The 20874-nt window shown below is 42.0% G+C and overlaps 1 protein-coding gene across 10 annotated transcripts in view; it reads left to right on the top strand.

Annotated features, from left to right (window-relative positions):
• Positions 1–20874, top strand: part of PDE8B (phosphodiesterase 8B) — a 225343-nt gene that overhangs the window by 28018 nt on the left and 176451 nt on the right. The gene's annotated exons all lie outside the window — the stretch shown is intronic.

Below are 20874 nucleotides of genomic sequence, written 5' to 3'. Positions count from 1 at the left end.
AGCCTGCCGTGGCTGGCTGCACGAAATCTCAGCCCCCGGCTCGAACTGGCCTGCCTCGTAGGTGAGACCCGGTGCAGACCCGGGGCAAGGATTCAGCTTTTTACCTGGGAAAGCCAGCCAGGCTGCACGGAGTCTTAGCCACAGGAACCGATGTGGTGGGGATTTGTGAATGAATGAGGGTGTTTGTGTCGTGTGGACAGATGTAGGAAGGGAATAGAGGAAGAGGACCAGAGTGGAACCTGTTGTTTGTCACTTCTTTGGGTTCACCGCATCCTGGGCATAATTGAGGGCACCTGGCTGTGAATTTGGAGGGTCAGCTGAGCTACAGTGAGGGGCCGTGGTTTCCAGTGCAGTGCAGCTGTCTGAGGATGAAGATTCTGAACATACCTCTCATCTCACGGGAGAGTGGAATTTTGAGGAAGCGGAAAAAAAAGTGTTTAAATTATTAAAGCAGTCACTAGCAATATCTTAATGGCAAAAGAGAAACGATTGTGTTAATAGTGCCCTCCTGTATGTTCTCAAAATACTATTAAATTCAAGAGGGTTTTCATTGTGTAAGTCTGGCCACTGGGCCTTTTATCGTTATAGGAAACAGAATGACAGTGGCACATCCCATGGGAAAAAAATATATCCCTATGACTCTGAATGTTATTTAGAATCACAGCTTTTACATGGTCAATAGATTACCAGGAACCTTTGCATTGATTATGTGGCAAAGAAAATTGTATGTTTAGTACTTGAAAACTTGTTCAACAGTTGGCTGAGGGTGAATAGGCACCTAGCCTTTATTGGGTTTTGTTACATGAAGCTTACCTGAGTTTCTTTATAGTTGTAGTGTTTCTCTGGTAATAGTCATATAACACGATAATATAATAATCATGATAATAAGAAAGACCATTTACTAAGCACCTACTATGTACCAGGTATAAGCTTTCTCTTCTAGCTTTTGAATCTTAACTGTGTGATGATAAAATATCCAAAGACTGGAGCCCTGGATTCGTGACAGTACAACTTACCAGTTGAACATTTGTTATAGAGGCATGTGCCAAACACTGTATTTTTCTTTTGTCAAGCTTTTTTCCCCCCACACTGGTTCTCACACACACACACACACACACACACACACACACACAAAAGGAAGGAAGGAAGAAAGAAAAAAGCATTAGGAGCAATTTTAGGGGATTAAAATGATATATTTGGTGGAATAATTAGGGATGTTATTTTAAAAAATAACCTTTTGCTTTCTTGTTGAAAAGGCAATTTGAAGATCTTGAAGTAGTTCAGAATGGTGACAACTTATGAACTCTGTGATAATTTTTTTTTTGATTGTGTAAGAGAAATTGTATATTTCTGCCTTTTCGAGTAGCAAGACCTAATTTAATACCTGGCAACTCTAGATATTCCATGTTTGTGTATTGAAAGAAGGAATAATGAATGAATTCATTCTCCATGTTTTAATACTTCCCTCAAGAGGCTACTTAGCAAATGGAGGAAAAACTGGAGGGAAAATGAGTCCCAATTATTAGCAGCTAGTATAAACTTGTAGAAATATCATTGCTACTTGGCTGAAGTGTTAAAGGCTTGACCTAAATAAGAATTTAACTCACATTGCTTTATCAACAGGACTTTCAAATAAGAGCTTAATTCATTCCAACCTTTTACTAAGAATGTTGGGAATGAAACTGCTGGTTCAGTGATTCAACATTAATTTGCATGTGTAGATCTCAGAAACTATATATTTGAAATTACATTTGAGACCAGAGTTATTATTTATACAAGTCATACAGAATTATTATCACAGAATTGCCTTAATATATTTAATAGTACCCTTTTAGGACTTGTGATTCATTGTTATCTTTTTCAATCTTCACATGTTCCATACTCTTTTGAGGATGAGGCAATTTTATAAAAACTTTGCTTGCATTTCTTTTTAGAATGAGAATTCTTCTGCCTTAACAGTTTGAGATAGTTGCTAGTCATGCCTGCCCCCCCTCCATCCCCCTTTTCCAAAATGCTCAGGGGAAAAAAATAAAGTCCTTGCCATTTGGTCCTGTTTACAGTGGTGGTGGGTCATAATAGTTTTTTTTTTTTTTAATTTCCTCTTTGTACATCAACTATAAACCATATTCTCATTATCTACTTGGTCTCTGGTATTCCCCAGGGTGCAAAAATGTGTGCTTGATCTCTCTCTCCTTTTTTCTAGCAATAATTCATCTCATTAAGCTTTTAGAATGATGAAGCATTATGATGTCAAACATGACGTCAACAGGAACCTTCCTGAATACTAATTTATAAAAAAAATTATAAACATTAATAATTCATAGGCAGTACAGTGATATCATATGGGTTTCCATTTCTGGTAAGAAGTTAGCTTTTTCTCCCGATTGCTATAAAAATGCAACTTCCTTGTAATTTGTCTCCCTCTTGTTTGCCTTTTTAAAAATAGTACTCCAACAGGAGACTCCTGCAGAATGCTCACTCATCATAATGTGCCAGTTGTATAATTCCTGTTCAGAAATCCTCAGGGGGGATGGTTGAACCTCTCTCCGGGAAGATTGGGGGTGTGTGGGGGGGTTCTTACGAGTCTTCTTTTCTCGTACCAGCTGTTGCAGCTGGGAGGCAGCCAGGACTAGGCAGCCAGCTGTAGAGACGAGTATTGATAATATAGTCAACTTGCAGCCATCTCTGGGTGGGTAACTATTTTGTGGGTCAGGCACAGGACATCACTGGTTTCCAAATGATTCTGTGTTGATAGGCAGCATCAGCAGCTCCCTCTTTCTCCTCCATTCATTGCACTCGTTTATTCATTCAGCCAGTATTTGTGCCCGACTCTGTTGTAGATGCTAGGGATTCAGTGACTATCCATGAAGTTTGGCAAGCAAAGCCTAATGAGGATGGTGAATCTTTTGTAAGAGGGTGTGCCTAAGTCACTGATTAATGATGTCTATGTTATCCATTCCATGGCTTTCTGAATCAGTGAGGATAATCCCAAATTGATTGTATATAAAGGGAAAATAAATATTTTTCCAACCTTCTGGTAAATAATTAATGATAAATAATAATTTTGGTAGTAATTTATTTGGGGGAGGGGTAGAACTATTGTGAAAAAAGTCATTTTTGTCTGTTCTCTAAGTCAGTATTCTCTAGTGTACATCAGAATTACCTGAAAGCCTTTTTAAAATGTGGATTGCTTGGCCCCACTCCCAGAGTTTCTGATTTAGTAGGCCTTGGGTGGGGCCTGAGGATTTGGATTTTTAACAAGCTTCTAGGATACGCTGGTGTTGCTTTTAAAAGAACTGAATTGACTGTTGACCAAATGAATTAGGTTGGGGCTGCCTCTAGCAGAATGGGTAGTATTGCATGTATTTGGGGGTACTAGTCGCAGCCCTGCCTTCATCGTCATTTAATTCTGTAGGGGCAGCCTGCCATCTGCATTCGTGAAGTCAAACTCCGAGCCTCCAAGGTTAGCTGGAAAGTCTCTAAGTGGGGAGAGTGTGCACTGGGTAGCCAGACCACTCTGGTTTCTTGAGGTCTGACTTCCCCTCAGGATCCACTGGGTTTGCAAGTCCTGATAGCTTGCTCTGCCATCGCAGCCCCTCCCATGCCTCTGCCCTGCTGGGGCCCTGTCCTGCATCATGGGAAATTGCAAGGCAAGGAGGAGCTTAAAATGGGTCGATGTGACATGATACAGGCTCATATTCAGTTCTTAGCTTTTGGAGTTCTTGCTAGTCCTTTTCACCGTATTTTTCATTTTAAAATGGAACATAAAGTTTAGTAAGCCCAATTGAGTCTTGCAAGTTGATTTAGTAAAACTCAGATTTATTTTCTACCATAGCTCATTTCATCACAGTTTAGTCCCTCTCTTTCTTCCAACGTATTAATTATAGTCAGTGAGAAAATCTTTCTAATTTTCACTGCTTTCCTCAGTAATTAAACTAATTTTTAAGAAATATCAGGTAATTCTCCCTTTTGATTTTGCTAGCTAAGCCCTCAAACCAGAAAGATAACGTAGTGTAAGATGCTGACTTTCAGAGGTGATACTTCTCTATAGAAACTCCCCCCGTGGTGACCACCAGGCAGGACTTGGGCTAAAGCAGGACGGGACATGCTGGTCAGGGCAGAACAGAACCTACAGTACCAAGCTGGTGAGGGCTTAAGGCCAAGAATCAGAATAGCAAGGAGGCAGTGAGCCCTTTGGAACCAGGCGGGAAGGTAGAGTCCAGAGTCTGGAGGAGCAGGTGAGCATTTCAGGGCTAGGTGGGCAAGTCAAATCTGGAATTCAGGGGCTCAGCAAATGTGACCGCTGTCAAGTTAGGTTGAGACCTCTGACTGGGGAACAGAAGGTGTTTACTTTCTTTTCTGTTTGAGGTTCTCTGCTCAGTGTAAAGAGCTTGGGTCCCACAGGGGATCCCAGTGACCAGTCAGAGGGCTGTAATTAAACCCTGCACCTAGGTGAGGAAAGACTAACTCCTCACGTCTTCCTCGCACCTGGTCAGATGGTATCTGGGCAGGAAACAGATAGCATATGCACAAGGGTTCAACTGAAATTATTCTACTGAAGAGACTATTACAGATGGCCAGATGAAAGGAAATCAAGAAATGATGCGGAAGCCCCCTAAAACTCAAAGAAGAGGCTACAGTTACCACCTTGAAGAGGTAACAGTAGGGAATGGTTATGGGAATTTGAGAAACCAAACCTGTTGGTCAGGGAAGCCCCCAGAAGCTGGGGTCTTAAGGAGGACTGCAGTCATTGGAGGCCTGGGCCTGGCATGGAGAGCCAAGGAATAAATAACCTCCATGCTATTGTTTTCCCCTCCATTGATCTCCAGCCAGTACCATTTTTGTCCAAACACACCTGGAAAACAGAGGGCAAAGGAGCCCATTGATTGAGGCTTTCCTCAGGATACCATACCCCAGAAGGCTCCCTGAAATAAGTGTCAAAAAGATGTTGGACATTATTGGAGGTACCCTGGTAAGCTCAAATTGAGATGGGCAATTTTGATGATTTTCTGAAATAATGGCATTTTTAAATGGCCACTTAATGTATTATTTATGTTTCCTATTTAATGATTAATAATATTAAAATATTTTCAATTACCTTGTTTGGAGACCTTTAAGTTTTTGCTGAAAACCTATGCTCCTCTTCAGTTCACTCTCCACCCTGACTCTGCTGAGGCACTTTCTTAGTCAGCTTGGGCTGCTATAACAAAATACCATCAACAGTGTGGCGTACACAACGGACATTTATTTCACACTGTTCTGGAGGCTGGGAAGTCAAGATCAAGGTGCTGGCAGATTCCGTGCCTTGGGAGAGCTTTCTTCCTGGCTTGCAGATGGCCACCTTCTTGTTTTGTCCTCATGTGGCAGAGAGCAAGCAAGCTCTGGTGTTCCTTCCTCCTCTCACAGGACACTAATCCCATCATGAGAACCCCACCCTCATGACCTCATTTAAATCTAATTACATCAAGGAGCCGCCTGGGCGGCTCAGTCGGTTAAGCATCTGCCTTTGGCTCAGGTCATGATCTCGGGGTCCTGAGATCGAGCCCCGCATCGGTCTCCCTGCTCAATGGGAAGTCTGCTTCTCCCTCTCTCTCTGCCCTTCCCCACCCCTTACACTCTCTCTGTCTCAAATCAATAAATAAAATCTTAAAAAAAAATAAATCTAATTACCTCCCCAAAGTCCCACCTCTAAATACCATCAGGATTAGGGCTGCAATGGAATTTTGGAGGACACACACATTTGGTCTGTAAGACATGTTTCTATCATTTCCGCTGCCCCTTGCCCACTGCCCCCATCCCTGTGATCTCAAAGCCCAGGATGGGGCCGTGGGGGGAGAAAGTACTCTTTCTCAAGTTCAAAGTTCCCCAAGTGGGAACGCAGCTTAGCCAGTTAATTACAATTTTCTCGGTTTGTACTTTCCTCCTCTCTGTACCTTTTCTCCACAGCCTCAGAAAGTTGATCAACAAGTTTTACTATGTGTTTACAAGCTGATATGTTTACTAAAGAATACATATATTTAATACACTCTTAAAAATGTTTAAATGTGCTCAGGAGTTCATATTTAGAAATAGCTGTTACCTTTAACACAGTGGAAGTCTGGGTAGTTATTATGTTTTGATAGAAAATACCACCTTTTTAACAAGTTGCAATATAGATTAGTTTATATTTGGCTCTTGATAGCTTCATCTCCATTTTCTCTTTTTTCCCACTGGTGGATAAAAGCCAGCTTTTTTTTTTTTAAGATTTTATTTATTTATTTGAGAGAGAGAGAGCGAGCACAAGCAGGGGAGGTGGCAGGGAGAGGGAGAAGCAGGCTTCCCGAAGAGCAGGGAGCCCGATGCGGGGCTTGATCCCAGGACCCTGGGATCATGACCTGAGCCAAAGGCAGACACTTAACTGACTGAGCCACCCAGGCACCCTAAAAGCCAGCTTTTACTTAGGATTACGATGCCTTACTCTTTACCATTATCTTCTTTCATCTCTTCCTTTCTGCCCCCTTAGGGACAGCTCACAGACAAGTAGTTGAGAAGCTTGTGATTGCTATAATAAAAATCAAGAGTCTCTTTTACTTTTGGGTAATCCATCAATGAAAATATTTCATGGTTGCCTCTTATTTCCAAGATGATTCAAATTTTCGTGTATGGTTTGTACATTTTGCAACGAGGTATGTAGAATGGATATAATAATATCAGGTATTATTTAAGTCCTTGCCATTTGTGGACCCCTTCACATACACTGTTTCACCTAATCTACATAGAAACACTATGAGCTACAAATTGTCATTACCATTTCACAAATGAGGAAGAGGAGGCTCCAAGAGGTGGGATAAATTGCTCAAGGTGAGGGCTGAAATTTGAATACAAGATTGTCTGAATCCAACTCCAAATCCAGCTACTCAGCTTTTAGTGCCTCTCACACCAGCCTGAAGACCCAAGTGTGGGTGCTACTGGAACTGGGGTGTTACTGAGAGCAGAGTGGTGATAGACAGGTGATGGTGAGGGGGAACAGTCGGGGGGCCTTGTGGGTGAGGTTTCTCCTCTTATGCATTCATTGTCACCCCTTCTGTTGGCTTGAACTGGTATGTTGTTTTGAGATGAGCGGAGAGTGCAAAATGCATACAGAATTGGAGAAGTTTGGCAGCACAGTTGTTGTTTTTTTTTTTAAAGATTTTATTTATTTATTTGACAGAGAGAGACACAGCGAGAGAGGGAACACAAGCAGGGGGAGTGGGAGAGGGAGAAGCAGGCTTCCCGCTGAGCAGGGAACCCGATGCGGGGCTCGATCCCAGGACCCTGGGATCATAACCTGAGCCGAAGGCAGACGCTCAACGACTGAGCCACCCAGGCGCCCCAGTTGTCATTGTTTTTAACAGTACTTGGCATTTGTAAGTATTGTACAGATATTAGCTCCTAATAATCCTGCAGTTGCTATAATTTCTGTTTTGGTAATTAAAATGAGATTTTGGTATTTTGATTTTGACGTTTTTGAGACACATATTTGTGTCTTATTGGAAAATGTATTCCACTTCCAAGTAGATTGATTTGGCCAATGTAGGTGACTAACTGGATTTAAATATAGATGTGATATCTGGAAGCTTTGGAAACTGCTGCCATAGACATGGGTTCAGTCTGCATCCGCTGAATTTCCGAAGGCGATGGCATGGTAGAATCTTGCCAGTTGCAGGTGCAAGCTGGGGTTTGTTGAGTGTTCCATGAGCGTTGCACCTGCACAAACCTTTGGCCTTTAAAGATCAGGGCCTTGGTGTTATCTTGAGGTGGTTCGGTGCGGAATTCTTTGGCATAAATCTATAACCTAAAGCATTCATCTACAACTGGGCTTAAAGCCATTTTGCATAAGCGCTGTTGGTTTTTATACTGGTGCATTTCAGTGGTGTCAGATGTAGTATACTGTTGGAAAAAATGATATATTGTAAATGTAAGGCCCGTTTTCTCTCAGAGAGGAAGGTGTAAGGATTGGCTAGGGATGGCGTTGCCTGTGTGAGTCACAAAACAGAGAAGACCCTGAGTGTTGGAAATTTCTACAGGAAGACACATGAGAGATTTTTTAGCAACCTCTCATGCAGGGTGACATGGATAAAAAGAAAAGTGCTGTTTTCTGACGTCAGGTCCCCAAATAACATGAAAGCTCTAGACTTGGAAGGTGATGAGTTCAGACTAGTTGGGGCTTTTGTCCACTCAAGGGTTCCTGCTGAGGGAGCTTCAAGCAAGAGCAATGGCCAAATGGAGAGGAAAATACTAGTTTATGGAGGCCAGTAATGACCCACTGGCCCAAACCACACTTATCAAGTAGTTTCGGGGCATTGGAGATTCATCTTCATTTTCAGCTTATGAAACTGATTGACAGTCTTGGCCTAGAAACCGGTTGTGAGGAACGCAAAAGCTGCTCCATCTGTTGATGCTTCAGCAGCGTTTTGATCCGAGCCATAGCTCAAACTGAAACGTTTTCTTTTCCCCACAATCGAATATAAACTTGGGCTACAATATCTCCTGTCCAGAGTTCCCTCGAGAGAGTGATTCCCAAAACAATGATGGCCAAATAAAGGTAGAACAGAGCAAAGGATCAGCTTTGTCAGCGACCGCCAAGCACTGGTTAATATTGCCTTCCAGGGAGTCCACCACATACGTGCTCTGGGAAGTAGTGCTGGGAGAGGAGACTGAGGCAGATGGCTTGGCCTGAAGCTTCCTGCCCTCTTCCTCCCAAATCTATAAGGCTGAGTTTGCAAAGCCAGTTCTGGGACCCCTTACACATTGGACACCCCCTCCCCCCACCCGGTCTTTATGTCCCTGTGGTCGGCTTCTCTGTCTGTTTACTGAGTCAAGGGTTACCCTGGGTGAGCGTTCCAAAGCCCCCACCTCTCTCTGCAGTGATCTGGCCCCCTAGGACCATGAGACTACAGCGAGACTTCAGGACTGACTGACAGATGAGGGAGTCTTCATCCCTTTGGGAGGAGCTGGTGGAGGGAAGGGGTTGTGCTCCATTCTTCTGACCTCCCTGAGGGTATTGACAGGGTGGAATGTTGCAGACACATTCTTCCCTCACCTTTGTGGAGATTTTCAGGAAGGGGGAAGGAGATGGGGCAAAAGGCCAGAGCCTTTTCTGTGTGTCAAAGGTGAGAACTTTGAATAAAAAAAAAAAAAAAAAAAAAAGACAACCCTCACTTTTATATGCAGATTATGTGACAAAAACACTTTGTAAGGCGTCTAGTTGGTATGGGGAAAGGATTTTCATATAGAAGCAATGTTATACATGGCATTTAGGTTTCTAGGTTAACCCAAAAAAAGTATTTAGACCATTATGTAGCTGGAATATATTTACAATGTTGTGAGAGAAACGTAAAATTGAATTGAACTAGTGTTTCTTTTCTACACGTGTCCTTTGGGAGAAGCGGGTTTAATTAGAGGGCGATGAAGCAGATGAGGGAGAACCTGCGGCGTTCACCTCAGGGAGTGGTGCTTCTGCCTGATGGTTGGCGTTCTGAGGAGGTGAGGGAGAGAGCTGGGGTGCAGGGACCAGGATCTCACTCCCAGGGACTCAGAGCTGTGCTGTGACACTGTCCTCTTTTCATCTGGGCTAGTTCATCTCCAAAGGCACTAACAGGGTGTATATTTTAGGTGCTTGTTTCTGTTTTATCTACAAATACTTCTGTCTATATCTTTTAACTCTTAAGAATTCTTAAAAACAGGGGCGCCTGGTGGCTCATCCGTTAAGCATCTACCTTCGGCTCAGGTCATGATCCCAGGGTCCTGGGATCGAGCCCCGCATCGGGCTCCCTGCTCAGCAGGAAGCCTGCTTCTCCCTCTCCCTCTCCCCCTGCTTGTGTTCCCTCTCTCGCTGTGTCTCTCTCTGTCAAATAAATAAATAAAATCTTAAAAAAAAAAAAAAAGAATTCTTAAAAATAAGCAAACAAACACAAAACCATTATACACCAAAAAATTGAACGACAACTGTCTTAGTTCAGGTCGCCATAACAACAACAACAACAAAAATGCCATAGACTGGACGGTTCTGGACGACAGAAGTTTACATCTCATGGTTCTGGGGGGTGTGAAGGCCAAGATCATGGCGCCAGCAGATTCCGTGTCTGGTGAGCAGCTGCTTCCTGGTTCATCAGTAGACATCTTCTTACCGTGTCCTCACATGGCGGAGTGGGGAGGGCACTCTCTGGGATCTCTTTTGTAAGGGCACTAATCCCATTCACGAGGGCTCCACCCTCAAGACTTGTGCACTATCTCTGAATACCATCACACTGGGTTTGGATTTCAACACATAAATTTGGCAGGGACAGAAACAGTCTATAGCAACTACTTAATATCGTTTGATTTTTCTAATTGCTTTATTAGTTTTTACAGTTTATGGGTATCCAAATAAAATTCACTCATTACGACTGATTGATAGATCCTTTAAGTCTCTCTTAATCCACAGGTTCCCCATGCCTCTATCTTTATACTTGCACTTAGCTTGTTGAGGACCCTCCATTGTTTGTCCTGTGGCTGTTCCCCCGTCTGCATTTTACTTCTTGCATTCCTGGAGTGGGTCGAATGTGTTTTTGTGCCTTCTGTGTTTGTTAGAAACTCGCAGGTAGATTTACAGGTTTGATCAAATTATGCTCAGTTTTGGGGGGTGGGGGTGGGGCAAGAATGCTTTTTCAATGATACTGTGTTTTCACAGCAGGAAACGCATGGTTTTTTTGTTTTGTTTTGTTTTTGTTTTTGCTGTGATGACCATTGCTTACATTCATTCATCATCAGGGGGTGTATAAAATGGTGATATTCTCATTGTATGATTTCTTCTTATTAGCTGCAATGTCTCTAAGAAGGAAAATTTACTTCACCTCACCAACTAATTGGTTTCCCTGGGATACAGTTTATGTAGGGAAGGCAGGTTAAATGCCTCAGTTTTTCCTCTTATTTCCAGTTTTCAAAATAATGAGTTGATACTCTAGCATTCTCCTAAGGTGATAAGGAATTTTTTTTTTTTAACTTGTTTCTTTGCTTGCTTGCTTAGAATCATTATGAATCACTATGGATCACACATTTATTTGATGTGTGTTAATTCATTGCAGTGATTATACAATTTGGGTGTCCAAATTGCCCATTAATGACTGGAGGGAGCGAATTCAAATTAGTAAGGCACTTTCCTCGAAGACATAGTTTCAGCTAAGTTGATTAAGTTATGCCCTTATTCTGAAAACATTCTTGTAGATGAGGACTTGCTAAGCGTGTGGAGGCGAAGGCCCGGCTTAGTGCCTGCCTAGCCGTTCCTAGTCATACCAAGCTTCTCATATATGGAGCTTTTGAGAGGATCCACTGTACAAGGCCCCACTGCAGCTCCTTTCATGTAGTTTTTGTGGCTACAAAAAGACAACCTGGTGTGATGGGAAGATATTCACTGGCCCAGGCTTGAGTTCTAGCTCGCCTTACACAAGCTTTGTGACCTTGGAGAAGCTGCGTAACTTCTCCTAAGGTGGGAATAATGTGCTGTCAAAAAGATTGGTGTAAGTATAACAGATGTACCGTCCCTGTAAACCTTCTCAGTTCCCACGAATGTGTGTACCTCTGTGTGTAACTAGGTCTTTGAAATCTGGAATGTATTTTACACTTACAGGGCATCTCAGTATAGACTAGCACATTCCAAGTGCTTACTGGCCACATAGTAGCTACTGTGTGGAGGAATACAGAATTATAGCGGAGGAAAGGAGGAAGAAAGTAAAACTTCACATAAGAGTTCTAAATTGAGCAATTACGATTTGACCTTGTAACTTGACAGGGAGTATAGCACGGTAGTTGGTTGTCTCTTGGTTCTCAGCTCCATACTTGCTTGTCCATATTCTCCTTTGTATTATGTGGGGCTAGAAATCTACAAACTGCATCTTCCAGATCCTGTTGCCAACTGGTCTCCTCTTCGATTCTGGAGGAAGGAAGTCCAGGTAGGACATTGGGAGTGGGAGAAAGGCAGATATCTTAGCAGTGGCTCTTGCGAAGTATCTGTGGGAGAACTGGAACAGGGATGGTGCCAGCATCATGAGGAGGAGGGAGGGCTGATGGGTTCCAGTCCAGGGTTTCTGACCTCTGGATGTTATCCTCTCACCTTCTGTTTCTCCAGGTCGCCTCCATCTTCTTTTGGCTCTTTTATACCTTCCAACACCTTGTAAACATTCTTTACATTGATTCCTCTCTCCTTAATATATGTACAATGGTTTCTCTTTTTCCCACCGGACACTTGGCATCTGAGGACAGAAAGAACTAGGTTATAATCTCATGTATGCCATTTACTTTGTTCTGTGACTTAACGTCTCTCATTTTCAATTTCTTCTCTTGTGTAAGGAGGATAATAAAAGTCACCGCCTCATAGAATTGTTGGTATAATTTACACATGTATATATAAACATCACTGCTAGCTTTCAACCTCACTCTCAGTTAAGTGTTGTCTACTGTTGATAACAATATACAAACCAATGTTTGAAGGCTTGTCATTTAACATTTTTTATTCTGGAGAAGTTCAAATGCATACAAAAATAGAGAGAATAGTATAATGGAACTTCATGTACATATTACCCAGCTTCGACAGTTATAAAATTAAGTCTTTTCTTTCATCTACACCACCTACTCTCCCCCCTACTCTGGGATTATTTTAAAACAAATCTAAAATATCATATTATTTTAGCTGTAAGTATTTCAGCAATGTAACCTTAAGACATTAGGACTGTTTAAAAAATAACCATAGTGCTATTAGCATACCTAAAAATTAAAATAATTCCTTAATATCATCAGATACCAAGATAATGTTCAAATTTCCCTACTTGTCTCATAAATGTCTTTTTAAAAATTGTTGTTTGAATCATATTTGGAATAAGATCCACTCGTTGGTTGATGTGTTTCTTAAGTATCTTTTAATCTATATATAGGTCCCCCTTTCTTTGTTTTTAACCTTACAATTTGTGTGTTGACAAAACTGGGTCATTTGTCCAGCAGAGTTTGCCACAGTCTGGATTTTGCTGATTACATTCCCACGGTATCATGTACCATGTTCTTCTGGCCTTATATTCCCTATAATATTGGTACTTCCATCTAGAGGTATTTTGGTAGGATTCAGGCTTATTTACGTATTTATTTTGGCAAGACTACTTTATAGGTAGTGCTCTGTACCTCGATCAGGAAGCACATAATGTCTGGTTCTCTCTGGTTTTGTGATGTTTGATGATTGTTGCTTAGATCTGTTAATTCATTGGGGATTACAAAAGTCTATCATTCATTTTTTTCTTGCAACACTTCTGGGGTGCTTCCATAAAGAGAACCTCCGTTTCGTCAACTCTTTGATTATCCTGATTATTTTATTATTCACCAGTTTTTAAAACAGTGATTTGATTTTTACCATCCTCCAGTGGTGTTTTTGGTATTGGTATAAACTTATCAGTTTATAAATCTTAGATGTGTCCCAGTCTGTTGTGATCATTGTTCTTACTGATGCTCAATGGTCCTCTCTTTGGCTACTGGGAGTAGCTGCATTGGCTCCTAGTTATCTTTGATAGGTTTTTTTGCCTGATGATATGACAAGATTTTCCAGTTTCATCGTGTTCTTTCCCAGATCTGGAATCAGTAGTTTCTCTCAGGAACCTAATTCTTTTTATTGAAAGATGGTATTTAGAGACATGATCTGGGCAGTGGAGTGGTCATTGCTCATGGACTGGTTATTGTTTCTTGGCTTTTTAAGTGGACACAGCCAGGAAATAAATATTTTTTAGAGATTAAATGCACCATAAGCTTATACTTATACTTCCAATTCAGATTTAGGACCACGAGGCTTTACTTTAACTCATCAATCTTGCATTTCTATTTCTTCTTCCTGTGACATAAATTACTGATTCTTAACAACACTGGGGATAATTCCTCATTTGTTCTATCCTTAGTATACCCACAACAGGCTCAGAATCATCACTGAAAACAGCTTAGTATTTTTTCCCAGTTATTTTTGACATGAGAGTATATTCTACTAGGGACGAACCAGGAAAGTTATTGTGTTTTTAAGTTGTTTGAATCAGTTCCTTTTTATGTAGCAATCCTGACAGTGGAATGGTTAGTGATTAACTCACAGTTATGAGCAGTTATGTTCATTTGTTTCATTTTACTTTTGACTTGGTCTTTTTTTAATTTTAGATTTTTTATATTTAATTTTGTTATAATAATATGAATTATTTACATGTTACAAAGCAAAATCTTTACAATATGGTATATTCAGAGATGATTAGATTTAATCCTTATTGCCTATATCCTATGCCCTCCATCAAGTAGGTAAATATATTTAAATTTTTTATAGTTTTCATACCATTGTTTTAATTACACACAAAGGTTTATAGCCTTCATTTCTTAGATAAATGGTAACATGCTAACTCATATTTCTACATTTTGCTTTTTTCACTTAAAATATATCTTGGAGATCACTCCATTAGTAAATATTCCTCACTTCTTTTTATAGCTGCATAATGTTCCATTATAATCCAGCCCTGCATTGGGCTCCCTGCTGAGCAGGGAGCCTGCTTCTCCCTCTCCCTCTGCCCCTCCCCCCTGCTCATGCTCTCCTTCCCTCTGGTCAAATAAATAAATAAAATCTTTTAAAAAAAGAAATCTGTCCATGCAGGGCTGGATCCCAGGACCCCGGATCATGACCTGAGCCGAAGGCAGACGCTTAACTGACTGAGCCACCCAGGCACCCCCACAAAGAACTTTCCACTAAGGGAACATGAAAAGGCAAACTGTTTTGCTGCCATGAAAAGATGTGTTTACCACTGTGGGGACCAACCTTTTCTAGGAAGTTTGTCTCCTTGAGATCCCAGTTCCCTGTGTTAGCCATCAGGTGGTACTGTCAGACTAAGGCAGCTTGGTTGTCAAACATGGAGAAATTTGGGGGTAGACTTGTTCAGTTCAACAGTTCAACAAATATTTTTTGAGGTCTAACTGCATATCAAACACCTCTGTTAAACTTAGGAGTACAAAGATGAAAAAGATGACTCCTTCCCTATGGAAGTTTCTATTCTAGTTAGGATGGAGAAAGACACACAAATAAGTTTTTATCTATTCTATGTAACATAATACCACAGATTTAGTGGCTTAAGATACACACATTTATGATTAGTTTCTGTGGGTTGGGAATCCATACATAGCCTATCTGGGACCTCTACATCAGCATCTCTTAGAAGGTTGCCGTGTGTTGACTAGGGCTAGGTCTCATCTGCAGACTTGACTGGAGAAGAATCCTCTTCTAAGCTTAGTGGCATGGCTGTTGGCAGGATTCCTAATTCCTTAATGGCTTTTAGACCGAGGGCCTCAGTGCTTGGCTGGCTGTTGGCCAGAAGCCACCCTTGGTTGCTTTGCCACTTGGACCTCCTAGACACGGCAGCATGCTTCATCAAAGCCAGCAAGAGGGAGAGTCTGCTAGTAAGATGGTAGTCACTGTCTTGGGTAGCCTAGTGGCAGATGTGACATCCCGTCATCTTTGCTGTATTCTATTGATCAGAGGAAGTTACTAGGCTAGTCCATACTCAAGAGGAAGGGATGACACAAAGGTATGACTACTAGGAGCTGGAAATATTAGGGTCTGCTTGCTATACTGGTGTTTACTATAGCTCTGTAGTGTCTGAAAGAGGTAGGGTTCCACAGGAACATGAAGGAAAAGTATCTGACTCAGCCTGGCATGGAAATGGCTTCTCAAGTAATGCATTGTCTGAGTGTAATCTTCTTGAAGGACATATAAAGATTAATTTGGTGTGTATTAACTTGGTAGTGGGGAAAGGAGGTAGGGGAGGGGGATGTTTAAGTAGAGAGAAGAACGTGAGCAGACATTCAGGGTGTGAAATAGGATGGGATGCCTGAGGACCATCATCTGACAGGTCAGTGTAAACTGTGTGTGGAAGACACGTGAGTCAGAATTATAACGCAAAGGTCAGATTTGGGGATATTTCCTTTGCTAGACTAAAAAGAAAATGGGGACTTTATCAAGGGAATCATGGGGAAGATTTTAGCAGGGGAGTGATGTCATCACTTGATTGAAGAAGACTGTGGAAGATTGATTTCCCTAGTTTCTACAATAATTCACGGTGTGAGATGAAGGGAGCCTGGATTAAAGTAGTGGTGATAGAGAAGAGGCATTAGGTTTTTATGTTTTTAAATCAAGAAGTTATTTGATGTTGGGACAAGGCAGATGTGGGAAATGGAGCAATTTGGAATGATGCCCAGGTTTGGGCTTAGTTTTGGCAGAATATCCTTGTTCAGGATCAGAGGAAAGAGAAGGGGGGAGAGAGAGAAGAAGAGTGGAAGGAGGAGGTCTGTAAGTGTGTATGTAGGTTTGTAAATTTATTGACTGACTACAGGAGAGCTTAACTCAAAGGGTTCTTTACAGTGTTTATGTTCATAATTTAATCAGTGTCACTATGTAAATTTACTTTCTAGGCAAACCATATGCCTCAGTGATAGGATATAGAATCAAATACAGAATTCATTTTCCTTACAAACAGTTTGATAAAAGAAAAGTTGGTGTTAGAAGCTCAGTAAGCTAAGACCACAGGTGCGGGGCCCCTGACCAGTCGTGTCTAGTGCTTGGAATCTTGTAATGTGGTCCCTGAGTGCAGGTCCTACTATAGAACACTAGGTATGAAGTGTCATGTCACTGACTTTCTTTGCGATATAATTCACATGACATAAAATTCACCATTTTAGGGGTGCCTGGGTGGCTCAGTCAGTTAAGCATCTGACTTTGGCTCAGGTCATGATCCCAGTGTCCTGGGATTGAGCCCCATATCGGGCTCCCTGCTTGGCGGGGAGTCTGCTTCTCCTTCTCCCTCTGCCCCTCCCCTCCACTTGCACTCAAATCTCTCTCTCAAATAAATAAACAAAATCTTTTTAAAAAATCCACCATTTTAGGGGCACCTGGGTGGCTCAGTCAGTTAAGCATTTGCCTTCGGCTCAGGTCATGATCCCGGGGTCCTGGGATCGAGCCCCACATTGGGCTCCCTGCTCAGCGGGGAGTCTGCTTCTCCCTCTCCCTCTGCCTGCCACTCCCCCTGCTTGTGCTCTCTCTCACTCTGTCAAATAAATAAATAAAATCTTAAAAAAATAAAAATAAAAAATACACCATTTTAAAGTGTACAACTCAGTGGCTTTTAGTATATTCATTATGTTGGGCCACCGGTACCATGGTCTAATTCTAGAATATTTCCATCACACCCAAAAGGAACACCATACCTATTAGCAGTCAGTCCCATATCCCTTCTTTCCCAGCACTTGGCAACCACTAATGTGCTTTCTGACTCCACAAATTTGCTTATTCTGAACATTTCCTATAAATGGACTCATACAATATATGGCCCTTTGTGTCTGGCATCTTTTACTTAGCATGATGTTTCCATGGCTCATCCATGTTGTAGCAGGTATCAGTATTTTATCCCTCTTATTGCCAAATAATATTTCATTGTATGGCTATACCACGTTTTGTTTATCTGTTTATCCACTGATGGACATTTGGGTTGTTTCCTTTATGGCTATTATGAAAAATGCTGCTGTGAGCATTCTTGTGCAAGTTTTTGTGTGGACATATGCTTTCATTTTTCATGGGCGATTCTAAGAGTAGAATTGCTTGGTCAAGTGGTAACTCTATGTTTAACTTTTTGAGGAACCACCAAACTATTTTCCAGCACAGCTGCATCATTTTACATTTTTGCTAGCATGTAGGAGGGTCCCTGTTTCTCCACATCCTTGCCAACACTTGTTATTATCTGTCTTTTTTATTATAGCCATTCAAGTGGGTGTGAAGTTGGATCTCAATGTGGTTTTGATTTACATTTGCCTAGTGGCTAACTCGGAGCTGTTTTTAAGAGTTAAATGGATACCATAGGTGAAGTCTGACGTGAATTTTGTGCTCAGTTCTCTGCTAGATTCAGGGGACCACCCCCCAGAATAAGTGTGCTAATGTTCCTAGTCAGTTTTACTTACACTGCAGGCTTTTACATCCGGAAGGCAGAGCACACGCATGATTCCCCACTGCATTACACTCATGCATATACCCTTGTGTACCAGAATTCCCCGTGGAGTCCTATTCCAGAGCTCTAGAATCACAATCTAATGGGCCCCAGCTTGTGCATTTAAAAAGGAAAAAAAAAAAGCTACCTGTTTGAGCCATCGCCCTGACTCCAGTCTAAGAGAAGCTATTCACTGGCAGGATCTGGAGGAAAGGCAAGAGACGTGGCTTTTCACGGCACTTTCTTTTGCTGCCATAGGAGGCGCTCCTGAGCGAACGCGGTTCACGATCTCGCAGTAAAAATTGACGGGCCACCATTTTTACAAATCAGAAACTAGAGTTTAGGTTTGGTTCAGAAGCTTAATATGAATATGAAATCATTGGAAGCCCTGGAATTAAATGAGGGGCTGGTTTTCTGGTTTGGGCACAATGAGTCACACAGTGTGTGTTGGTTCTTGATATTTGTTTTGCTAATTTAGATGGAATGGTGGTAAAGATAATTCCCAAAAGGTGGCTCATGCAAAATTCATGCGTGGTTTTTTTGGAATGCATTTTCTACATGCTCATATGAATGCGGAATGCAGCTAACAGTACGGAGATTCGCAGTACAGCAAACAAAACAAGCCAGGCTATGAAGACTCCCCCACCTCAAAAGGTTGGGGGAAGATCTGTGGAAACCTCCCTTCCTACTTATCCAATTCTTCCTGCTTCTTGTTTGACTAAATAGCATTGCTTTGTCGATGGACCTAAAGTTCCTAAGGAAACATTCTGTTTCTCTTTAGGCTGTTCTTGCCAGGTTATAGTGAAATGAATCAGATTTGGTTTTAAAATAAGATGAGAATTTCAAACCTTCTTTACTAGCTTCTTTTGTACGATAATCAGAGAAGGTAGGAATGATAATAATGGTAATAATGTCAAAAGGGAGCTGTGTGACAAAAGATTTTGCTACATGTTAATTCAACTGATTGCAGTTGTCAAAGTTGCATCAGTCAGGGTCCCAGGGGAAACAGTTTACCCCAGCTGGTTCTCATGAAGAGACTTCCATGGAGATTCTAGGTACAGAGGCATAAGCAGAGATTAGGAAAGACAAGGGACAGGGAGGTGCCCCCTTACCGGCCCTCGGGCGGAAAGGGCAAGGGGCCGGGAGAGGAAAGAGCATTGTTTACGAGCACAAGTTATTGCCAGGCCAGGGAGAAGTGGGGAAGAAGGGACCCAACCTCCCTTTGGGTCTCTCCCCACCCTCCATTACCCTGCCAGTGCCTCCCATTGGACGCATCCACCGTGAAGCGAGCTGGGAAGGGAGACCTGGGGTACGGACCTCAGAGGTGAGCCTCGCAGAGCACAGAGCAGAGCAGACAGTGCGAGGGGGTGGTGGTTTGCAACTGGAGAATCAATTTGTACAATAACCAACTATTTTACAGTTGAGCACATTCTATTTTCTGTGATTTTAGAAGGTGTTATTTTGGAGGACTTTGAGAAATATCGCAAGTAGAGAAAAATGTTCATTTATCATTTTTAAAAAAATTCCACTGCTTTTCACATTTACGTATGCAAAAACTTCCTATCTTTTAGATGGTAAACTTCATTATGAAGTCTCTTAAACTTGCATTTTTTTCTTATTTTCCGCCATACAGTGGAATATCCCGCTGCACTGCGTGAACACTGAGGCACAGAGAGCTAGACTGTGTCTTACAGACTGCAGAGGGTGATTTTTCTGAAGAGTGCATGGATATGTGTGAATTATTCCAAGGTGGTCACTTGTCCTCACATCAAATTAGCCCAGGTGGAATTTAGTGGAATGTTTTGGTAGCCCACCGCCGAGGGGAAGATGCAGTGTTAGAGACGTCCAGAAAGCCACACATCTCCCTGCAGACATAGCTGGGAATTATTTTGCGCCATACGCTGATGAAATACACCCACTTGAAATGTTTGTGGTAACTGCGTGACCTGTTTTCTCTGTCGTCATGGGTGTAATTCTCCCAGGTCTGAGGAAAGGGCAAATGAAGCTCTGTGTCTCTGGGTGCCTATGGGGTTGCTAGGAAATGATTTTCAAAGTGCTTTGTGGTGATGCAGCAGGTTGAACTTTTTTGTGAAGCGTTGTCATGGAAACCAAGGGCATCATTGCCTTGTCTGACTAATTTATCTTTTAATGATTAAAAAAACCCCTGTAATCCAGGGTTAATGGATAAAAAAAAATAATAAAAAAGTGTAATGAGAAAAACCAATAACTTTAAGGGGAATATTGCTGTAAGTAGCAAATCTTTTGTCTGGGAAGATTTCCCTGGCAACGCAATTCACGTTGGTTGGGGACTCGGCTGTATGTAGTGATGGGAGCTAATCAGTTTGTTTTCCTGCTTGTGTTTGGAGTAAGAAAACCATGATTTCACCCCGTGGCTTATTGCTGTGGGGTGCTATTACTGACCCCAGCTCAGGAGCTTCTCAGTGACGTGGAAGGCAGCACACCCACACCGTGAGTCTCAGCAAGGTTACCCCGGTTTAGTTCCCTGGTCGGTAGGCTTTCTTCTCCTTTACCCGCCACAGGACGCCCCCTCCACCAAGAGCAGGCTGAGAGGTGACAGCGTAGCGCTTTCACAAGGGCCTGTCGTGTGGAAATGGTGCCCTAGGCTTGCTCTCTCTGTTAAACACCCGGACACACACCCCAATTTGCTCAGAGCAGATGTCGGAACAGAGCCTGCCCTGACTTCCTGGGGTGGTTCTCAGGGCCCTCAAGGAAGAAATAGTTCCTTCTTCTGTGGATGAAGGACAAAACTTCCTAGCATTGTAGGTATGATGAATGCTGCTTGTATCTTGATCGCTAGCTTATTAGGATAAACTATCAAATGAAA

Source organism: Leptonychotes weddellii, chromosome 7 (assembly GCF_054177405.1).
Source record: "Leptonychotes weddellii isolate Sample4059 chromosome 7, ASM5417740v2, whole genome shotgun sequence".
In the NCBI taxonomy this organism is placed as follows: domain Eukaryota; kingdom Metazoa; phylum Chordata; class Mammalia; order Carnivora; family Phocidae; genus Leptonychotes; species Leptonychotes weddellii.
This window is presented reverse-complemented; position numbering and strand designations above follow the sequence as displayed.